The 7,014-nt window shown below is 41.5% G+C and overlaps 1 protein-coding gene across 1 annotated transcript in view; it reads right to left on the minus strand.

The window, feature by feature from the left end:
• Positions 1–7,014, minus strand: part of LOC103363007 (calcium-dependent secretion activator 2-like) — a gene marked incomplete at its 3' end in the record, with an annotated part of 161,414 nt that overhangs the window by 25,811 nt on the left and 128,589 nt on the right. The gene's annotated exons all lie outside the window — the stretch shown is intronic.

A 7,014-nucleotide genomic window follows, 5' to 3' on the forward strand; every position in this document is an offset into this window, starting at 1 on the left:
CAAAACGCAGTCTTCCCAAATGCAGTGAAGGCACGAGGGACCGAGAACAGTAAAATGTCCTGGGAGCGGAGGCTGTACCTACTGGTAAAGCGAACAAGGAGGCGATTTAAGTAGCCAGGGAGAAACCCTAAGATGGCTTTGTAGATGAAAAAGTGCCAGTGGAGCCATCCACGGTAATGGAGTGATGTCAGTCCAGACCCTTCATATAAGAGACGGTGATGGGTGAGAGATTTGGCGTTTAGAATAAAACGCAAGGCACCATGATACATTTAAATATATTAAATAAAGCTGCAGGTTGTTAAGTATTAGTTCCTCTAATGTCTACTAGATATAGTCCCATGAAAAATCATTGTATCAAATAGAATGGGAAAATGCAAAGGCCCTGCACCTAATAAGAAATGCAATGTCGGTTGTATGGAAACTTCAAAACGTGATGTTGACCAAAAACAGGTACAACTAATTTGTTTGACCATTTCAGTCAGGACCACAATATTCTGGATGATCTTTACCAGTGTTACACCATATTAAAATGGTTGCAAACAGCAGAGATAAATTACTGATGCGATAATGTACACCTTAAATAACATGGTACCAATTAACATCGTGAGCAAAGAGAGTTTTTTGGAACCTTGATTTGATCGCTCGACAGACAGAATGTATTTCATCACAAACATATTTTTCTGAAGTTGCCACCCCAGAGCTGGATGGAGAATGCACAGTACAAGTGGAAGCAGAGCTGTTCACAAGAGGAATATTATGTAGTTACAACAAGTACTGAGCAGGATTGCTATTGCAACAACACATCATCAGTAGGGTAAAACTAACCTGTCTCACGACGGTCTAAACCCAGCTCACGTTCCCTATTAGTGGGTGAACAATCCAATGGTTGGTGAATTCTGCTTCACAATGAGAGGAAGAGCCGACATCGAAGGATCAAAAAGTGACGTTGCTATGAATGCCTGGCTGCCACAAACCAGTTATCCCTGTGGTAACTTTTCTGACACCTCCTGCTTAAAACCCAAAAAAGTCAGGAGGATCATGAGGCCCTGCTTTCGTGGTCTATACTCGTACCAAAAGTCAGGATCAAGCGAGCTTTTGCCCTTCTGCTCCACAATGCAGCCCTATATTCGATTTGATATAAAGTTTCAACTTTTGTCCTGAAATCAGTTTGTATCGTCCCAGATCTTTTTTTAATCGCCCTGGGATAAAGGGACGTCCTGAAGCTCAAACCCTGTCAGTATGTTAACAGAATTTACAAGACAGCATATCACCTGAAGTGTCTCTGTTTTGTTTTTTCTTTTTGATTTGTTTTTTGAAAATCACGCCAAACTGACATACACCATCAGTACATCATCACGAGTGTGTGAGGCAAGTGTGACTGCCTTTGGCCATGCGTTCCATTCTCTTCATAAGTGGTGAGTGTGTGCCAAGTACGCAGGTGGCAAGACAAACTCAAGAAGTGAGAACAATTTCCACGGGAATCACACATTGCAATTAGCGTCCATGCTTGAATAGACATCTCACGGCGCTCCTGCGACTCACAAGGCAGACTTGAGCCTTTCTGATGAAGCCTAGCAACCTTTCCTCTACCTCACAACCTCCACGGCACCCCAAATTCACAGAGGACGTACGATCCAAAAAGCCGTGCGTCCGCATGTGACGAAGGCTTAAGTAGCATTGATATGCAATTCCTTCTTCTCATTGGACGTTTGTCTGCCCCTTTGGAAACGAATTAGGATTTTCTGTCAGGGAATGGGGTTTTGGTCTGTGTTTATGTTCTCCTGCAGGTTTCCACCAGAGGGCGTCCTGGAGAACTCCTGCTCTGCTGGGGCTTATTTCCTGCAATTCATCAACCTCGTTACTTTGTGGATAAAAGGAGCTGACTGCCAGTCACTCATGGCCTGAGTGTTAACCCACGTGGTCACGTCAAGCCTCCTTCCGAGTTTTTCCTCGTGCTTCTTTCCAAGCGCTCCGAGTAACTGCTTCTTTCCTTCTCCAAAGGTTTTTCCTGTGTACCCGCTCCTTGCATGTGGTTCCCCACAGCCCACCTGCGCCAGACCCAAGTTTTCTCCATGCTTTCCTGGCTCCTCTGTTCACAACTGGTGACACTCCTGCCTTTCACTCACTCCACCTGTCCGTCCCAGCCGTCCACAAACCCACATCGACGTCTCCACCTGGATCTAGTTCATCATTGCACATTTTCAACCACTGCAATAAATATCATTTTTCTAAAACTCTGTTTCTCCTGACTGTTTCTCTGCATGTGGGTCAGCCGCCTTAACAAAGACATGACATTTTCTTGCTTCAGCAACTGATTTGTGGTAAAGTGTCAGTATGGCTGGTTTGAAAAGCTTTGGTTATTTTGCTCTTACCATCATGGCCTTAGAGAGACTGCAATGCATTTGGCAGAGATGTTATTCCAAAGGAAAGTAACATACTTGGTTATTGACTGGAGGTTCAGTTTCTTGCTCAAGGACACTTTGACATGTGGACACCAACACAACAGCTGACACATCCTGAAACCTGAGCTACAGGTGTCAATAGCTGTGTACAAGTTGGCATTACGCTCAGTGATTAGAGGACGCTCCTGGCTGATGTGTCCCTGTCCTTTGTTTCATCTAAGCGTCCAACTCACTGTTTTGTCAGGCTCCCATCCAGCAGCTGTTCAATCTAAAAACAAAATAAGAAATGTTCTGAGCTGCTCAAACGGAAAGTTTAGTATCTCATATTCTTATAAAACTCGTGTCCTCCGCAGCTTCACCTTCAACGGCGGCTCTGCTGTTTGAGAGCTTCACACTGAGCACGAGAATCGCCAAAATATGAGGTTGTTAAACTTGATGTCAGCGAGACTCTAAGCAGAGATGAAAGCGGAGTAAAAAATTGAGGTTTGCTTACTGGGCAGAAACCAACGCCTCGTTTCACCAATCTGCAATGAGTAGAGACGTCTTAAATGAATCAGAGATAACACAGCTCTGATGGAAACTGGCCTGAAGCCAAAGAGACAAGTGGAATCTTTCAAGCTGATAACACTGAGAAAAGATAAGCTGTTTAATTTGAGCCACTTTCAAAATGGATCACAGAGTATGTGTCTCATTTACACAGATCGAAACTTCCTTTAGTCATACCGAGGAGTTACTGTGAGCTCCTGTAGCTGGCGAGAAAAGCACTGAGGAGTAAAAGTCAAGAACAAGAGCCACAACGACAGCTGAAGACAGCACATCAGTCTGAAACCTTCTGCTTTTCTTGCCTTGTGTTTTTAGGTAGAATGGATGTGTGGCTTTCTGTTTTGTCTGGATGTGTGAAAAGAAAAGATAAATACATAAAGAGAAACATTAAAAGATAGCCTTGAAAACATGATCTCACAATTTTAGCACTTACTTTAACACTTCTTTTCAGGAAAGAACCTAAAGTTGAGTGAAATTGGCAGACGCACTGCTAAAATGTAATAGTCAGAAACTATGATTTAAATCAGGTACCACAGGGTACAAGAATATATGACCAGATATTTGACATCAGCTTTCAGTATTTTCTGTACATGTGTTGATAACGGAAATATTTCAGTCCAACCCAAAACAGTATTCAGGTTTGAGATTCGGCCTTATTTGCAGGTCAAGATGTCTCAACCACCTGAATGTCTTCTGATAGCACTTCAATACAAACCATATACTATTAACATCTAAAACATTTTCGTTTTTAGTTTGGCTTGTGCTCGATGACATCTGTGTTTACCAGGGATGGAACAGATGACAAATAAAATGACCTTGTTGCCTATTGTAGACTACTGTATTTATGTGGTAACTACCATGAGCTTGACCTAAACCTCGTGGCAGCCATCCGGTGATTACTGAAACATTTCATCTACAGTATGCTGACTCACTGGATGGATTAGCCAATTTAATGAAAGTAAAATAACAATTTTCCACCAAAGAATTCTCGTTATACTGTTTTGCAGAGGCTCTATCCTGGCTTAGCTCCACCCAAGAACTCCAAAAAAGCCATTTCCCTGCTATAGCGGAATGATAATAATGAGGTGCAACCAGACCATTCTCCAACACTGTGAAGACACAGTCTTATTTTTGCATATTTGTCACACTTAATTGTTTCAGACCCATCCAACCATTATCTATATGCCGCTTAATCATCACTCAGGTCGTGTGGGGTGGGGACTGGAGCCTATGCCAGCTGACTTAGGGCGATGCCAGGGGACACCCTGGACAGGTCACCAGTCTATTACAGGGCGACACAGAGACCCTAACTACACAGAGAGACAAACAAAAACACTCATATCCACACTTACAGACAATTTAGAATCACCAGTTAACCTCAGTAACACAGTACCCAGAGTACATGCAAACTCCACACAGAAAGATCCTGGGCCCAAGCCAGGAGATGAACCAGGGATCTTCTAGCTGTGATGCAACGATGCTAACAACTGAGCCACCGTGCAGCCAATGTTTCAGATCATCAAACTAATTTTAATATAAGATAAAGATAACCCAAGAAAACACAAAATGCAAGTTTTGAAATTATGATTTCATTTATTGGAGGAAAAATGCTGTCCAGCCCCATGTTGCTCTATGTGGAAAAGTAACTGCTCCCTTAGCTACAAATCTACCAAATGACCATATTCATTTGGCGGTGGGGTGCAGGCTCACCAGCCACACTCACTTAGCTATTTTGATATCATGTTAATAGTATTACTGCAACTCACAAAAAAAAGAGTTTAAAAAAAAGTTTTTAAAAAAAACAAACAAACAGGGACGCCGCTATAGCTCACCTGGTTGAGCTGATGTCCCATGTATAGGGGCTACAGTCCCGATGTGGAGGTCATGAGTTTGAACCCTGCTCATGGCACTTTTCCACGGGTCCTTCCCCCATTCTTCTCCCCCACTTTCCTGTCTCTCTCTCTCACTGCACTATGAAATAAAGGCAAAACGGCCCCCCCAAAAAAAAGCCTTAAAAAGAAAAACTATATAAACAATGCTCAAGGTTTTCCTGGCAACAGGGTCCTGACAAGACCAGGTTTGTTCTGCCATTATAGCTAAATCAAGGGAGGCCTGCAAAATTGCTAAACTGCTTCAAACTAAACCTTTGCCAAGATTTTGCAGCGTAAGGACAAACGTTTCTTTTGTCTCCAAAATGCTCTGGTTCCTGAGCTGCAGGTATTGTTGACCTTGTCTGGTGTTTCACCCTGTTGGAAAACGTAACTTTACTGGCAGTTATCGATTGCAGCCTTCTTTACACTTCTGTTTACAGTTTCTGACAACACTGAAGGGATTCGTTGGACTTGTTAGAAATGTTGTATTAGGTCAAAATAAGGATAAAACATTTATCCTTCAAGTTTGTGATGTGTCAAGCTTAGTTTACTGAACGTTTTGATTTGGAAAAAAAAATTTTTTTAGGAATATTCTACAAAGTGAGGGTCAGTATCACTGAACATTTTTTATTTTATTGTTTTTTAACTAGAAAGTGTTTAGAACAAGCACTTGAGGCTGCAAACATATGCAAATTGCCATTACATACAAAGACCGACTTAAGCTGATAGAAATGTCCCTCATTTCACAGGTCATAAAGCAAAATTAGTCAAATTCAAAAATTCTAATTTTGGTTTGTTGAGTGCACCAGATGAAAGTTTATGGGATCAAAGTTCATGTTATTCTTTTGAAGTGCAAGATGAAGAGACTAACCAATAACCGACATCACTAACCAAAGAGCCAAGCTGCTAGCACGATTAAAAATGTCACCATTGGTAATTCGGTTTGGCCTCTTTTTCAATTTCATTACACAATTTGTGTGTTCTTATAAAACACAGAATTTGTTCAAAATATAGTACAGGTGCTTTGGCACGTGAGATGGACAATTGACAGTATATCTGGTGGAAATGTTCTTATATTAAATATCATTACTCCCACGTTATGTCACCCAATCCTGTTAGCTCTGACATCCAGCTGCGCTAATTGCTAAAAGGTGGAGACTTGTTCATGAAAGATGTCTCTTTTTTTTTCCCACCTAATTTCTTTCTGCTGACACTGTTCAGTCTGACAACATTAATCTTAAACATGGATGTGCTGATATGCCTGCTGAGGCTCAGACATCCAGAGAAGAAAAATAACACCCATGCTTGGTCATTTTTCAGTCATTACTAATGAGGTCTGGTGATCACCGTACTAATTAACTCAACACTGCGAGTGAGAAACTGGAATTCATTTTCTGACTGATGGAGTTCTAACTAATATGAACCTTTAAAACTTTTGCTGGCGTTACATTCTTTCTACACTGGACCTAATCCTCTGTACTTGTTTGCCTCCCGTGAAGAAATCTTGACATTCTCTCATCCAACTTCAAGAGGGGATCACTGGGAGCTTTTACAACAGTCTTGAAGGAGTTCCCACATACGTTAAACACTTGTTGGCTGGTTTTCCTTCCTCATCCTAAACCATCTCACTGAGGTATGTTGGTCATTGTGGAGGCCGAGTCATCTAATGCAGCAGTTCATCATCCTGATTCTCAAACAGCCCTTATAGAGCCAGAGTTTAGGCTCATTGTCCTGCTAGTGCAAAGCAGATGGGATGGTGTGATGCTGCAGGATGCTATGGTAACAATACTGGTTAAATGAATCTCCACCAGTCTTCAACAAAGGCCCCACTGTTCCTCGTCCATGCTTCACACAAGCAGATTCACTTTCTCTGCCCTCTCAGCACTGGGAAATCTTGGTCTTGTTTTCTTCAGGACGGTCTCAAACACATTAACAAGGAGATAATCCCACCAGTTAATTGTTGTCAAAGTTCATCTGTTAGTTAATTGAAAAGTATTTCATGTGATGACCTTGTGCAAAAATAGAGGAATCTAACATCTAAAAAATATTTTTCTTTGTTTACACTTTTTTTTTCTTGCTACATAATTCCCTGTTTTTACTGTAGTAAATGGTAAAAATAAAGAAAAACTCTTGAATGTGTCCAAACTTTTAACTGTTACTGTTCTATCAGAAACAATAATTTGCTTCCTTGTACTTGG

The sequence above is a fragment of the Stegastes partitus genome, unplaced genomic scaffold (genome assembly GCF_000690725.1).
Source record: "Stegastes partitus isolate 25-593 unplaced genomic scaffold, Stegastes_partitus-1.0.2 Scaffold622, whole genome shotgun sequence".
Lineage (NCBI taxonomy): Eukaryota > Metazoa > Chordata > Actinopteri > Pomacentridae > Stegastes > Stegastes partitus.